The sequence below is a fragment of the Palaemon carinicauda genome, chromosome 25 (assembly GCF_036898095.1).
Source record: "Palaemon carinicauda isolate YSFRI2023 chromosome 25, ASM3689809v2, whole genome shotgun sequence".
Lineage (NCBI taxonomy): Eukaryota > Metazoa > Arthropoda > Malacostraca > Decapoda > Palaemonidae > Palaemon > Palaemon carinicauda.
This window is the reverse complement of record NC_090749.1, coordinates 77,872,383-77,888,971: the sequence shown is the minus strand read 5'-3', so window position 1 is coordinate 77,888,971 and position 16,589 is coordinate 77,872,383. Positions and strand designations below refer to the sequence as shown.

Below are 16,589 nucleotides of genomic sequence, written 5' to 3'. Positions count from 1 at the left end.
ACATGTGTGCCGAGCGTTTCTAACGCTAATGTGAATGATTAGTAATACAGACTTTTATAACTTTGATACTTCGGTATGTTAAAAGTGGCACTAATGTTTTTCTTTCAGATAAACAAGTTTCTGTTTACTATCATACTCATGCTTAAAGTTTTGGTTATCCTCCTCTATATATATATATATATATATATATATATATATATAATTGTTGTTAACCTGTCGATTTATTGCCTGTCAATAAACTGGTTCTTGAGAACCTTGCGTCTCCTTCACCTGTGTCAATTTTTGAGCATTCATTCTATGTATATTTATCTGGGATAATTCTAATAGATTGTTCCTTTCTGCAAGCTAATGTTGCATTGGTTTATGCTTTCCCTTAGCGGGAGGACTCCATCCCATAAGGGGACGGTGGCGGATTTACAAGTTTCCTCCTATGCGGATATAAACCTTTGTCCAATACAAGTATTGAGCGGAGAACTGGTCGATATTTCATATTGACGCAGTGGTTCTTTACAAACTATGCTTTACTTAATATAGGGTGAGACCACTATATTGGCTTGCCTGGTATTCACACATAGGTATATGTACTCTTTGAGACTTTTCCAGAGTCTAGTAGGACTCTTCCCTGTAGGGGGCAGGAAGCTCAAACATGGTTTATGGTTAGTTGAAAAGATGTATAACGGTAACATCTTAGGTCTCTAGGTCTAGTCGACCGGGGAAATACCTCCGGGGAGTACGGCACGTTCTGAGAATCCACAGATACAGTAATGCTCTGGTATACTTCCATTAGGACGACATGGCTTGAGCCCAAAAAAACGGATTTTGAGCGAAGCGAAAAATCTATTTTTGGGTGAGATGGCCATGTCGTCCTGATGGACCGGCCCTTCCCTTTCTATGAAAGGGTTGTAGGACCCCTCCCTACATACAGTATCTGTAGCACCTCGTGTATCGCTACAAGGAATACAGATGGCGCCAGAATCGGCGCAATGCACGCTTACGAAACGGGAGAAGAGAGCGCCTTGCGATCGGCTCTCCTTTTTCTTTCTCGTTTTCGTTTTCTTGCCAATTGACCCCTTCGAAGTGTTATCTCTGTTCGGGGTGCAGATTGCCATGTGGCGTGTCAAGAATACGTCTGCTGATATTTCGCGATATCCCTGGTACTTTCATTAGGGATATTCGCTCCAGGAGTTAGAATTCTGGGTACCTTAAGGTAAATTCTCTGGGAATATCGCCGTAGTTGTAATATACCCTAGGAAGCTACCCTATAGGAACTTCCATCAGGACGACATGGCCATCTCACCCAAAAATAGATTTTTCGCTTCGCTCAAAATCCGTTTATTGGATGCAGTACTACGTACGTATACATACAAAAGATTCATGGAAAAGATGCACATCCATTACATTTGTAGTACAGTAGTAGCCATCAGCAGCCTTACACCATTCTAATATGGTATGACTGCATCTGATTTGCGTTTCATGTTCGATTTAATTTTACTACGTACTGTATACATTACTGAATTATCGTATGATCACATTCTCTTTTCGTGCTTTATTTCTTTCTGTGCTGAATTATATGTCATATGTAATGCAATGAACAATCAGTAAGAGCACATATTACTAATTACAGTATTAATGGAATTACAGGTAACGAAATATCGTATTTGGGGTCTTCAGATATCGCGGTATTTTCAAAATTTCCGGAAATTTTGGGTGAGATGGCCATGTCGTCCTGATGGACCGGCCCTTCCCTTTCTATGAAAGGGCTGTAGGACCCCTCCCTACATACAGTATCTGTAGCACCTCGTGTATCGCTACAAGGAATACAGATGGCGCCAGAATCGGCGCAATGCACGCTTACGAAACGGGAGAAGAGAGCGCCTTGCGATCGGCTCTCCTTTTTCTTTCTCGTTTTCGTTTTCTTGCCAATTGACCCCTTCGAAGTGTTATGTCTGTTCGGGGTGCAGATTGCCATGTGGCGTGTCAAGAATACGTCTGCTGATATTTCGCGATATCCCTGGTACTTTCATTAGGGATATTCGCTCCAGGAGTTAGAATTCTGGGTACCTTAAGGTAAATTCTCTGGGAATATCGCCGTAGTTGTAATATACCCTAGGAAGCTACCCTATAGGAACTTCCATCAGGACGACATGGCCATCTCACCCAAAAATAGATTTTTCGCTTCGCTCAAAATCCGTTTATTGGATGCAGTACTACGTACGTATACATACAAAAGATTCGTGGAAAAGATGCACATCCATTACATTTGTAGTACAGTAGTAGCCATCAGCAGCCTTACACCATTCTAATATGGTATGACTGCATCTGATTTGCGTTTCATGTTCGATTTAATTTTACTACGTACTGTATACATTACTGAATTATCGTATGATCACATTCTCTTTTCGTGCTTTATTTCTTTCTGTGCTGAATTATATGTCATATGTAATGCAATGAACAATCAGTAAGAGCACATATTACTAATTACAGTATTACTGTAATGGAATTACAGGTAACGAAATATCGTATTTGGGGTCTTCAGATATCGCGGTATTTTCAAAATTTCCGGAAATTTTGGGTGAGATGGCCATGTCGTCCTGATGGACCGGCCCTTCCCTTTCTATGAAAGGGCTGTAGGACCCCTCCCTACATACAGTATCTGTAGCACCTCGTGTATCGCTACAAGGAATACAGATGGCGCCAGAATCGGCGCAATGCACGCTTACGAAACGGGAGAAGAGAGCGCCTTGCAATCGGCTCTCCTTTTTCTTTCTCGTTTTCGTTTTCTTGCCAATTGACCCCTTCGAAGTGTTATCTCTGTTCGGGGTGCAGATTGCCATGTGGCGTGTCAAGAATACGTCTGCTGATATTTCGCGATATCCCTGGTACTTTCATTAGGGATATTCGCTCCAGGAGTTAGAATTCTGGGTACCTTAAGGTAAATTCTCTGGGAATATCGCCGTAGTTGTAATATACCCTAGGAAGCTACCCTATAGGAACTTCCATCAGGACGACATGGCCATCTCACCCAAAAATAGATTTTTCGCTTCGCTCAAAATCCGTTTATTGGATGCAGTACTACGTACGTATACATACAAAAGATTCGTGGAAAAGATGCACATCCATTACATTTGTAGTACAGTAGTAGCCATCAGCAGCCTTACACCATTCTAATATGGTATGACTGCATCTGATTTGCGTTTCATGTTCGATTTAATTTTACTACGTACTGTATACATTACTGAATTATCGTATGATCACATTCTCTTTTCGTGCTTTATTTCTTTCTGTGCTGAATTATATGTCATATGTAATGCAATGAACAATCAGTAAGAGCACATATTACTAATTACAGTATTAATGGAATTACAGGTAACGAAATATCGTATTTGGGGTCTTCAGATATCGCGGTATTTTCAAAATTTCCGGAAATTTTGGGTGAGATGGCCATGTCGTCCTGATGGACCGGCCCTTCCCTTTCTATGAAAGGGCTGTAGGACCCCTCCCTACATACAGTATCTGTAGCACCTCGTGTATCGCTACAAGGAATACAGATGGCGCCAGAATCGGCGCAATGCACGCTTACGAAACGGGAGAAGAGAGCGCCTTGCGATCGGCTCTCCTTTTTCTTTCTCGTTTTCGTTTTCTTGCCAATTGACCCCTTCGAAGTGTTATCTCTGTTCGGGGTGCAGATTGCCATGTGGCGTGTCAAGAATACGTCTGCTGATATTTCGCGATATCCCTGGTACTTTCATTAGGGATATTCGCTCCAGGAGTTAGAATTCTGGGTACCTTAAGGTAAATTCTCTGGGAATATCGCCGTAGTTGTAATATACCCTAGGAAGCTACCCTATAGGAACTTCCATCAGGACGACATGGCCATCTCACCCAAAAATAGATTTTTCGCTTCGCTCAAAATCCGTTTATTGGATGCAGTACTACGTACGTATACATACAAAAGATTCGTGGAAAAGATGCACATCCATTACATTTGTAGTACAGTAGTAGCCATCAGCAGCCTTACACCATTCTAATATGGTATGACTGCATCTGATTTGCGTTTCATGTTCAATTTAATTTTACTACATACTGTATACATTACTGAATTATCGTATGATCACATTCTCTTTTCGTGCTTTATTTCTTTCTGTGCTGAATTATATGTCATATGTAATGCAATGAACAATCAGTAAGAGCACATATTACTAATTACAGTATTAATGGAATTACAGGTAACGAAATATCGGATTTGGGGTCTTCAGATATCGCGGTATTTTCAAAATTTCCGGAAAATCCGCGATATGTATACTGTATATATATGGGTTATGAAAAAAACCCGCGAAGTGGTGAATCCGCGATGGTCGAACCGCAAAGTAGCGAGGGCTCACTGTAGATCGTGGGCGCGCAGGGGATATCTGGCACTTAGGGGACTTGCTCACATTGTGAGAAAGCCCCTTTTGCCCCGAAGGGACCGGTGCCCGTTGGATAACGGGGTGCGTGGGCGCCCACAGCGTGTCAGCTGCCAGGAACGGAGAAGGAAGGTCAGCATGTCTGGCAGGCGTAGGAGATCGCGAACGATCTGCAGAGAGGTCCAGTGATGCAGCTGCAACGGTCAAAGCATGGCGAGGAGGATCCTCTGCGGGGGACTGCGAGGGCGAGTAGCCGAAGAGGTCCCTCCTAACTCCCTTGTGGGGAGAAGGAAGTCCTCTACGGCGAAGAGGAAGACGAGCCTTACGTCGGAGACGTCCTTTGGGGGCAGCAGGCAAACCATCGTCAGTCCTCCGAAGAGGAGTCTCTGTTAGTGAACTCCCCTGAGGGGGAGATTCACCTGCAGGAGAGACCGTTGGACTTGGCTCCTCCCTCGAAGGATGTTCGGAGGGGGGAACCAAGCCTTCAGCAACATCAGCACCCAAGGCAGAGGTTTGACTCAACTCGTCGGAAGCCTCTGCCACAACAACGTCGACGATAGACAGAGGGTCAACTGGATTAGGTCAAACAGGGCTTCCCTGGAGGGCAAACCCTTAAGCCCCAAGGAAGCCCAAAGCTGCAACAAATCATCATTAGCAACAGAAATAGATAAATCCTCCCCCGGAGGAGGAGGAGGAGCTGCCTTGCTATGGGAGGCAACTCCCTCTCCCGAACCCCGAGGTCGGTCAACAACAGTATGGCCTATGCTACCACTCGACGGCCTCTCGAGAGAGACCGATTGAGTGGGAGCTTCGGAGGAGGTTCAGGCAACGAAAGAAGAGTCCTTGGAAATTTCCTTCTTCAAGGAGATCCTTGAAGGAGAAAGATCCCGCTTGGACTTCTTCTTTCGGCGCCGGGAAAACCTCTCTCACTGGGAGGTAGACCACTCCCTGCACTCACTACACACTTTATCCTTATCACACTGTTGGCCCATGCAGAACGGACATAAGGTGTGAGGGTCCGTTTCAACCGCCGACACATATGTACCACAAGGGCGGTCAGGTAATCCGGGGCACTTCCGCATAATAGAGGCTAACTTCCAAACACACAAACTGCAAAGAAAAAGCAAAAAAGATCAAAAGCCTGTCAAGCGAGGGTGGGAGCAGACACGTCTATTCATCACCCGAGCCAAAAGCAAAGTGAACTAGTTCACCGGTGTGTGAGGGGGGAGGGGTAGCTAGCTACCCCTCCCCTACCCCCTCACTAGTAAACCCTTTTTAAAATTCTAATGGCTCGTTATTTCAGCTACGCCGAGAGTAATACCCTATTTAAATAGCGTGGTTTGTATTTCAGTTACGGAACAAATGGAATTTGAAGCAAAGCAAAACATCTATTTTTGGGTGAGATGGCCATGTCATCCTGATGGACCCACCCTCCTTTTCTAAAGAGAAGGATTGTATAACAATCCCCAACCGAAACTACTCTATCTGTAGCACCATGCTTAATTGCTACAAGGAATGGGTAGCCATATTGGACCCTGTAGTAGTTCGGTTAGGATCCACTGGGTAACCTTGATGATGGCTCCCCTTCAGTTTCGCCACTCTTCCCCTCAGAGCGAAAACTCTATTTGGGGTGAAGATTGCCATGTGTCGTATCAAGAAATACATCCCCTGATATTATGCGATATCCTTAAGAACATTTTTAAGGATACTCATGCCAGGAGTTAGAATTCTGGAGACCTGTGGTCAATTCTCTGGGAGTATCACTGTAGCCTAATATCCCTTAGAAAGTTGCCTAAAGGAACCTTCCATCAGGACGACATGGCCATCTCACCCAAAAATAGATTTTTCGCTTTGCTTCAAAATCCGTTATATGAGCATGAGTAGCCTAGCTCTGGTAGGAGCCCCGGCCAAGGTAGTTGGTACCGCCGGGGTTCCCGCCACATATGATAAGTAAAGCCACATAATAGGAAGAGAAATAATTTTCATGTATGTAATATCACAGCTTTTATAATTTGCCTAACTAGCTAACATTATAGCTTAATACCGGGAAGTGTCGTCCTACTGACTAAATAAAATGCGTATGTAACGGGCTACTGCAGTCATAAAATGGCTGCCTTCGGTCTCGGCAACGCTCACCCAAACACGCTTAAATTATTGAAATTCAACTGTGAAAAGGGAGACTAAAATTATACACAGGAAAGAATTAATACTCAACTTTCCAGAAAATGAAGATGCTGGAGATTGCATGATGATATTCCAAAACTAGTAACAAAACACCGGGCTAACGGGGAGCACAACGCGATTAGCTGGCTACTAGATAAGGAATGGGGTGGCGGTAGAAGTAGGGAAGGAGGTCCACCGGGTACCTAGAACGGCACCCCCTTCTTTTGCCACTCTTCCCCCTTATATCAAAGAGTTAAATCTATTCGGGGTGAAGATTACCATGTGTCGTATCTAGAATACGTCCCCTGATATTATGCGATATCCTTTATTGGATACTCGCGCCAGGGGTTAGAATCCTGGAGACCTTCGGTTTATTTCTCTGGGCGTATCACGGAAGCAAATTTCCCTTAGAGGCTACCTAAAGGAACCCTTCCATCAGGACAACATGGCCTGAGCCTAAAAAACACTGCTGATCATGTTAAATTTTTATTTCATTTTGTATTTTAAATATATATATATCTATGCAATAAAGTACTTATACAAGTACAAGTTTCTGATTTACGTTTTTGTGTTTTAATCTTTGCGTTTACATCAGTTTTAGACTAATCGACATTAGACTAATAGGTCTATTGGACAAATCAGTTTTAGACTAATCGACATTAGACTAATAGGTCTATTGGACAAATCAGTTTTAGACTAAATGTCTTTGGACGATTCACTTTGGACGAATTGGTATTAGACCAACCGTCGTTAGATCAGTCGTACCAAACCCATGGTTTCATACCAACCTGATATCAATATACTAAACACAGTCCCCTTATCCCCCCTCATTACAAGGATAGAAATGGGCAATTTTCATTTTGTGGTAAAAATCAACTTTTAAACAGCTATGAGATACAATCAATATGAACATCAGGAGAGCACAGTAAAAATATACTAAATTTCATCATTTTAATTCCGTTTCTTATCCATCCTACAGTATCCATACAAACCTGAGCAAGTCTTCTGCAACGTTGGACCGGCCATTGGTTCACTAATGAGGTGGTGTGTAAGCGCGTGCAGTAGCCCCGCCCACTTTTCTTTCACAGACTCTTTGCTTTTGATCATCGGCTCAGAACTGAAAGGGGAGGTTAAGGTGATAAGGTTAACTTTAAAGTACTCAAGATTGTAAATCTAAATTCTGAAACAATCTCAACAGTTTTTCTGTATTTTTTCAAATTACCATACAAAGCTGAGTGTTTCAATAGGATTAGAAATTTAACAAGCTTGGTTGGTGCTGTGTACAGCATCGTCTTTCTCACTTGTACTGTACATGTGGAGAGATCGATCGGAGTCTTACGAAACTCCGACAGAATGGTCTTCCTTGACTTGGAGGCAAAAGGAATAATAGCATCAGAAGGGTCATCACTTGAGGATGAGTTTGAAGAAGAAAGCAAAGAGATGAAAGTGGAAGAGAAGCGCGTACAATTCTTATTATTATCAATTTTCAAAGTTGAGATTTTAGAGGCAGCAACAACAATACTGCGGCAAGAGGGGTCACAGGATCCTTCTCAACAGTGGATGAAAACACATCATCAGAGGTCACATCCTCCTCTGGCGCCTCCACAAATGGAGGATACAGGGAAGACAACAAGGCCCTGGCATCTGCCAGCACCTCTAAGAGCTTCTATGCAAATGGAAAAAATGCAATGCCCAAAGAAGGCCATAACTTTCACGGGGCCAAGTGCTCTCCGATGTTGTTGTCGGTCAGAACAGAAGAATGCATAATACGTCAAGAGAAAAGGGTTCCCTCCCCCCTATGAATTCCTTACGACAACCTAGGCCTAAAGGAATTGGAAGGAGACACAATAGCTTTGGATGTGGAAGGAGAGAAAAAGGAACTACTAAAGAGTTACTTTGGCATAAGCTTGGGCGTTGTCACATCAGAAGCAAAAGAATCTCTATTGGTCTTCTTTTTGTTCTAAATACCAAACACTGCCTACTGCACAGGAGGCAAGGACCAGCACTCATGGGGATTACTCGACCAAAACACAGGCAAATAATCCTCAATAGAATAGCACTTGCCCGCTCTTCTTCATATTGACAATACATCATGTGGCACTCTTCTTTATAGTGATGATCCTTACGTTTACAGACTTTCCGGAGTATGAGGATCAGGCAAAAAAACGGGGTCTTTTGGTTCCCTTCAGAGGGTAATTTCGATCTTTTGACGATCTCTCCCATTTCACTTATTGCTCTGACCTATCTTGGGAAGACATACAATCACGTGATCGTGGTAGATTTAGTTTCCTACCAAGTGTTGCAACCGGTCCAATTATATTCTCTGTTCTTGTAGCAGGGGAATAAGGAGGAGCCACTGGGATGAGAAACTTGCTCTTGGGACTAATGGAGGAATTGAGGGAGGATGTGGAGAAAGAAAGGGAGCCAGAAGACTCGCCAACTCTTTGTCATGAAGATGAGCATATTTTAATAACCTCTTGAAGCTCCCCAATAATGGGGCTTTACTCAACCACAGGAAGACCACAACTCCTTTGCCAACTTATCATTAACCTTCAACAAAGGATCCTCCATTCCTTCAAAATCTGTGTTCTCTTTGGCAACAAGTGAAAAACGTGCAATACGCAGACAAGGAATCATCTTCCGAAGACCCAGAGTTCTTGGATATTCCAGAGGGCGAATTATTTTCTTTTTTTTTTTTTGCCTTCTTTGTCTTCATTTTACCGTACTTGATCCATTGTTTAGTAGGCCAAGTCCTGCATTTGGGACAAGGGGAATCCTGAGTTCAACCAAGCTTCCTACGTATACAGTATTACAGTTTGAGTGAAGGTTCATATGTTTACCAATGAAATTATTGCAAGTCTTTCCCCTAACTCCAGGACAAAGCCGCATCTTTAGCCGCTCTTTGTCTGCAATGATTACTTCATTACATGATGAAAATTGAAGCACAACGAGGAAGGTCATCATGCGACGCTTGCCAAAAAAGAAAAGAGGAGCTATCGACATCCCAGAGGCATCCTGGGTCAACATACCAGTGATGGGCTCCAACGCCACTACAATAAGTAGAACAAATGTTTTTATGGTCAGATGCAACAAAAGCTGAACTTTCTCATCAATGAAGGACTTCAACAGGGAAAAATAAAGTAGAGAGGAAAGGAAACATGGAAATAAATAAACTATAAGAGAAAAATAAACAATCTAAATAAATATTTCAAGAAAATTAACAACATTAAATTGAATGGAGGAATCAATTAAATGTAGGAATCAATTTAATATAGGAATCGATTTGTAGTCTTAGAGACTTTAAGAGAAGAAAAGCAGACAATTAATAAAGAACTGTGTGATATTAAGAACATATATCAGTCAGTTGGTAATGAAATTTGGGGACATGCAATTACAATAGATATCAGATGATACTTGAGATACTATAAAAAGGACACAGACAAATTGATTGTTGGAAGTTTTTGAGGAAGTAATGAAAAATGACAAATTCGTATATAATTTGTATTTTTCCTAACTATACAAACGTTAGCTATTTAATAGGGGTATTACTTTCGGTGTAGCTGAAATGACGAGCCATTAGAATTTTAACGAGGGTTTACTACCCCACCGCTAGTTAGCGGAGGGTAGAGGGGTAACTTGCTACCCCCCCCCCCCCCCCACACACACACATCTGTGCTTGAGCTACTTTGCTTGGAGGTAGGACTTCAAGGGGGATAGGGCTGGCAGGAAAGATTGATTAAATAGCTAAGGTTTGTATAGTTAGGAAAAATACAAATTATCTACGAATTTGTCATTTGTTCCGTAACTGACATACAAACCATGCTATTTAATAGGGGTGACTCACCCATTAGGAAGGGTGGAAAGTCCCAGTCAGTACTGGCTTTTGGCTTTGCCCGGGGACTCCTTACTTGAGTGTGTCAGCACTCAACAATAAGGAGTCCCTGCACCTCGCTAGAACCTTGCTACGCAAGGACTGCGGCCTACGCAAGCTGTGTGTGCAGCTATGATAAAGTATGACGTCCTAGAAAGTTGACCTCGAGTCCTTTAAATGGAAACTTAAGGCTAGGACTCTCCCAATACCACCTCGTCAGGGTATGGGGACGTGACAGTATTAGCTTAATACTAGGAACACAAGGAAACAAGGTTTACCTGTGGTGGTTTGAGGTCAGCTGTGCAGAGAACCCAGGATGCTCCTTTCCCCAAGAGAGGGGAAGATGAAGAAAAGAATAAGGGCCAGACAAACCTTTTCATTCATGCAGACTAAAACCGGGTAACAATGCCCTCAACCTTCTGCTACTTGTCCACTAAGGAGCCTGAGGTACTAAACCAGCTGTTGTGCAGCCACCACAGGGCCGATAGAGAACGTATCGAGCCTCCTGTGGGTCACGTCTTGCAGGTAGTGGGCTGTGAAGGTTGTCTGACGTTTCCACACCCCAGCCTGAAGAACCTGCGTCACTGAGAAATTCTTCTTGAAGGCCAGGGATGTAGCTACGCCCCTGACATCATGTGCTCTAGGGCGACGTGATGGAGGAGGGTTTGGATTCAGGGACAGATGGATCACCCTACGAATCCATGCCGAAATGGTGTTCTTGGTGACCCTCATCTTAGTCCTCCCAGTGCTAACAAACAATGCTTGCACTCGAGGACGGACTGCAGCCGTTCTTTTGAGATATAACCTCAGACTCCTTACTGGGCACAGTAGGAGATGGTCTGGGTCATCTGTTAGAGAACGAAGACTCGAAATCTGGAAGGAGTCGAACCGGGGATCCGGCACCCCCAGATTCTGAGTCTTAGCAATAAACTCAGGGACAAATTTGAACGTTATCTCCCCCCATCCCCTTGAATGGGCGATGTCATATGAGAGATCATTAAGTTCATCAACTTGCTTGGCCGAAGCCAAAGCTAGTAGGAACACCGTCTTCCAAGTTAGGTGGCGATCTGAAGCCTGGCGTAAGGGTTTATAGGGAGGTCTCTTAAGAGACCTGAGAACTTGAATCACGTTCCATGGAGGAGGTCTCACTTCCAACTGAGGGCAGGTAAGTTCATAACTTTGTATGAGTAGGGAAAGTTCCAGCGAGGAAGAAATGTCCATTCCTTTGAGCCTGAAGGCTAGACTTAAGGCTGAGCGATAGCCTTTCACCGCCGAGACTGAAAGGCGCATTTCTTCCCGCAAATACACGAGGAACTCCGCTATTATTGGAATAGTGGCATCGAGTGGAGAGATACCCCTTCCACGACACCAACCACAGAAGACTTTCCACTTTGCCTGGTAGACAAATGCGGATGACTTTCGCAGATGTCCAGACTTCCTAATCGCAACATGTTGCGAAAATCCTCTCTCAGCGAGGAGATGCTGGATAGTCTCCAGGCGTGAAGTCGTAGCGAAGCTACGGCTTTGTGGAAGATGTTGGCATGTGGTTGTCTGAGTAGATCGTGTCATGGAGGGAGTTCTCTCGGAAGTTCCGTTAGAAGTTGCAGAAGGTCCGGAAACCATTCCGCGTGATGCCATAGCGGAGCTATGAGGGTCATTGATAGATTGACCGATATTCTGGTCTTGATGAGTACCCTCCTCATCTAACAGAACAGGAGAAAGGCGTACACGTCGATGTTGTCCCACCGTTGTTGGAAGGCATCTTGCCAAAGTGCCTTGGGATCCGGGACTGGGGAGCAGTATAGCGGGAGCTTGAAGTTCAGTGCTGTAGCGAACAGATCCACAGTCGGGGAACCCCACAAAGTCAGGACTTTCTTGGCTACCTTATGATCCAAAGACCACTCGGTACTCACTATCTGTGTCGCTCTGCTCAGACTGTCGGGGAGCACATTCCTCTTGCCTGGAATTAAGCGAGCTGATAGTGGGATCGAGTGGACTTTGGTCCATCTCAGCATCTCTACCGCGAGATAAGATAGCTGCTCTAAAAAGGTACCTCCCTGCTTGTTGATGTAAGCCACTACTGTGGTGTTGTCGCTCATCACCACCACCGAGTGACCCGCCAGGTATTGTTGGAACTGTTGAAGGGCCAAGAAAACGGCCTTCATCTCTAGAAGATTTAAATGGAGGCACTTTTCTGATTCTGACCACAGGCCTGAGGTCCTGTGGTGTAGAACGTGGGTCCCCCACCCTTTCTTTTAGGCGTCCGAAAACAGCATCAAATCCGGGGGGAGGACGAGAAGATCCACTCCTCTTCGTAGGTTCTCGTCTGTCACCCACCACTGAAGGTCCGTCCGTTCCGCAGGTCCCATAGGGATCATGACGTCCGGGGAATCGCAACCCTGATTCCACCGGGACTTGAGTCGCCACTGGAGGGATCTCATCCTGAGGCGACCGTTGGGAACTAGACGAGCCAAAGATGAGAGGTGACCGAGGAGACGTAACCACGATTGGGCTGGAAGGTCTTCTCGTCTGAAAAAAGGGTTTGTGACCTTCCTCAGCCTTGCTATCCTGTCGTCTGATGGGAAGGCTTTGTGGAGATTGGTGTCTACAATCATGCCTAGGTATACCAGTCTTTGAGTGGGAAGCAGAGAGGACTTCTCGAGATTTACCATGATCCCCAGATCCTGGCAAAGTCCCAGAAGTTTGTCTCGGTGTTGAAGAAGGGATGACACCGAGTCTGCTAGGATCAGCAAGTCGTTCAGATAATGGAGGAGACGAATGCTGATCCTGTGTGCCCACGACGATATTAGGGTGAGCACTCTGGTGAAAATCTGTGGTGCTGTGGAGAGACCGAAACACAGCACCTTGAACTGGTATACCTTGTTGTCTAGGCTGAATCTTAAGTACTTCCGTGAAGACGGATGGATTGGGATCTGGAAGTACGCGTCCTTCAGATCCAGTGTACACATGAAGTCTTGAGGTCTCACTGCAAGTCTGACCGTGTCTGCGGTCTCCATGCTGAACGGAGTTTGCTTGACAAACTTGTTCAGAGCCGAGAGGTTGATGACTGGTCTCCAGCCTCCAGACGCCTTCTTTTCAAGAAAGAGTCGACTGTAGAAGCCTGGGGACCCGTCGAGGACCTCCTGGAGAGCGCCCTTTTTCAACATGGTCTGGACTTCTGCCCGAAGGGCCTGCCCCCTTGCTGATCCCATAGCAAGGGAGCTCAATGACACTGGATTTGTCGTCAGGGGAGGTAGAGATGTTGTGAACGGGACGCGATGTCCCTGACTGATTACAGAAATCGTCCAGGAATCAGCTCCGAGTTGCTGCCACCTGTCTGCGCAACTTTGAAGGCATCCCCCCACTAGTGTTTGCGGCCTCGGCTGCTCCCTCTAGGATTCTTGCCTCCCCTGGAGGGCTTCTTGCCTTTCCTGTCCTTGGCAGGAAAGGGCTTAGACGCCACTGCCTTCGCTGCCGTTGTCGGTTTTGTGGTCTTGGTAGGACGGGGCTGCTAGGGTGCTGGAGGTTTATAGGGCTTGGATGTCAATGCCCTATGTAGGAGGGAGTCCTGGTGAGACTTCATCCACCTCTCAGTGGCATGCTCCACGTCCTTAGGCTCAAACAGGTTCGTTCCCATAACAGAAGAATGTCTGAGCCTGCTTATCTCGGTGCTAGGGACCTTCTGGTGGAACCTCTCAGACACCGCATCCCGACGTTTCAGGATGGTGTTTGCCCACAAGTTCGAGACTTGGTGGGCCAGAAACTTGATCGTGCGAGTGCCTGAGAGTAAAAAGGTCTCCATAGCTTTCCTGGTATGTTCTTTGGACAAATCCTCCGAACGTATCAGGATACCTAGGTCCCTAACCAAAGATCCAGCCACGAAGTGGCTTGCATGGCACACTTCGCAACCTTCTCTTGATTAAGGATCTCAGTCACCGAGAATGAGACCTGACAGTTGGAGAGTCTCTCAAGAGGGACTCCCTTAGTAAGCTCTTCCAAGGAATGGTGAAGGGGAAGAGCTAAACAAGGCTCCTCTAAGATCTCGAAGTACCTCCTCTGCTGTACACGAGGAGGTGGGAGAAGCTTGTTGCCGGCGCTGGATCGACTGGAGGAGGCTAGCTCAGAGAGCTGGACTGCGATCTTGTCCCTGGTACTCTTAACCCCTTGAGACCAGGGCAAAGCTGCACTGGCCTTAGAGGGTTTTTGAGTCCCAAAAACTCGGTCCAAGACCGTGTCTTTGTCCTCTCGAGGAGGAATCTCTGGGTCAGCAAACCCATTGAGAGTCCTCATAAGGGTCAGATCCTGCCAGAATGCATGTTCTGACTCCTGTAGCTCTCCTCCAGAAGGACTAGCAACGAAGTCTCCTGTCCCCAAAGGCTCTTCTTGGGGAGACTCGCGGACGTTCTCCGAGTGACTGGCTGGCTCTGGTCTAAGGCTTGACGAGGACTTCGGTACTGTCTTGGAGTCCTTCGACTCCCTCCTGGGAGGGATGCAGGGCTCCAACAACGACGGAGGTAGGCTCTTCTCCACCCCTACCCGAGAAGACTTTTCAACGCGAGGTGGGGTTTCCCTCATCGGTGCGATGAAGGAACGTCTCACCTCACGCGACTCCCCTGAGGATGGAAAATACTCGTCCGAAGGGGAGGGAAAAAAAGTCTCGGGGGGGAGAGGGCCTACCTTGGAGACTTATGAGGAGACAGCTTCGTCCTCGGAGAAGTCCCCGCGTCCGAAACTTCTCTTTTTCTCTTCAAGAGAGTAGATGCAGCCAAGAATTTGTGGCCTAACTCAGAGAGAACAGGCTTGAAAGCCTGCGTGACCGCTCTGATTAGAGCCCCAAACCAGGGCAGCTGGCTGACGGCTGCGCTGTCAGACACTCCCTCTTGAGGGACAGGGATCGACTGATCCCTGGGAGGAGTTTCCATAGAGGGGTTCGCCTGTAAATAAAAAGAAGATAAAGAAATATCCCTAGACTTTTCTGGAACCTTCCCCCCTACCGGCGTGTGCACTGTTCTGCGCTTGCGGGGGGGGGGGGGGGGGGAATGCGGCGATGGCAACCTTACCGTGCGTTGTCCTGCAGCCTCGCGCGTGGGAGGGTATTGACGATCGCGCTGGGGAGCGTGCTGGCGCTCGCGCGATAGGGAATACCCGGGGTCGCGCGCGGGAGACTGCTGATGTGCGCGCGCGAGGGCGATTACGAGGGCGCGCGGGCGAGTGATGGCGCGTAGGGGCGTGCGCAGGAGACATCGTAGAGTGCGCAGGAAGCCGATTGCGCACTCGCGCGCGCGAGGGTGAATGTTCGCGCGCGCAGGGTCAGGATGAAGAGCCTGTGCGGGCGAGAGACCATGTACTCTAGAATATGTCGTTGGGCACGCGTGCGCAGGAGAGATATCTCTTGCGCGCGGGCGCACAGCTGGAACCTGCCTTCGTTGGCGCGCCTCTTGTGGGCACACATCAGGATGGCGATGTTCAGTTGCTGTGGGAGATGGGCGTGGGCGCGCATCCTCATAGGCGTTTGTAGGTGCAGGCTGGCGAGGGATGGCGCGCAGGTGCAGGCAGACGGCACGCTGGCGCATTGGAGAGCGCTGGCGAGTAGGGGAAGTTCTAAACTTCCCTACTGCGCCCAGATCCAAAGATCAGGAGAACGTTGGCGGGGAGAGCACTGGCGCGCAGGAGAGCGCTGGCGTGTTGGTGAATGCGGCCGCGCAGGAGAACGTTGGCGCGCATGGCGCACAGTAGGTTGAGAGCGCACAGTAGTGCGTTGGCAAGCAGGTGAGCGCTGGCGCGCAGGTGAGCACAGGCGCACTTTATCAGGAACCTTGGCAGTAGGTGCGCGCTGGCGCGCTATAACAGCAACAGGAGAGCGCTGACGCGCTATCTCCGAAACCTCAGAGAGGTCAGAATAACGTTGGCGCACATGTCTGGCATGGCGCGTAAGGGACGTGTGCGCTAATTGGCGCGTAAGGGACGTGTGCGCTAATTGGCGCGTAAGGGACGTGTGCGCTAATTTGCGCGTACACCCTTGTTGCCCCGAAGGGACCGGTGCCTGTTTTATAAAAACAGGTTTAGTTGGCGCCCACAGCGCATCAGCAGCCTGGAACGGCGACTGCAGGTAAGCAGGTCTGACGGGTGGAAGGTCGGCGTGCCCATTGTAA

General features: G+C 46.9%; 1 protein-coding gene across 5 annotated transcripts in view; it reads right to left on the bottom strand.

Moving 5' to 3' along the window:
• The window catches only part of LOC137618667 (zinc finger protein ZFP2-like), a 155,351-nt gene that overhangs the window by 103,247 nt on the left and 35,515 nt on the right, over window positions 1-16,589 (bottom strand). For all 5 annotated transcript variants that reach the window (XM_068348806.1, XM_068348803.1, XM_068348804.1 and 2 more), the window contains exon 2: window positions 7,559-7,683. The gene's annotated coding sequence lies outside the window, so the exon portion shown is untranslated. The remainder of the gene's footprint in view (window positions 1-7,558; window positions 7,684-16,589) is intronic.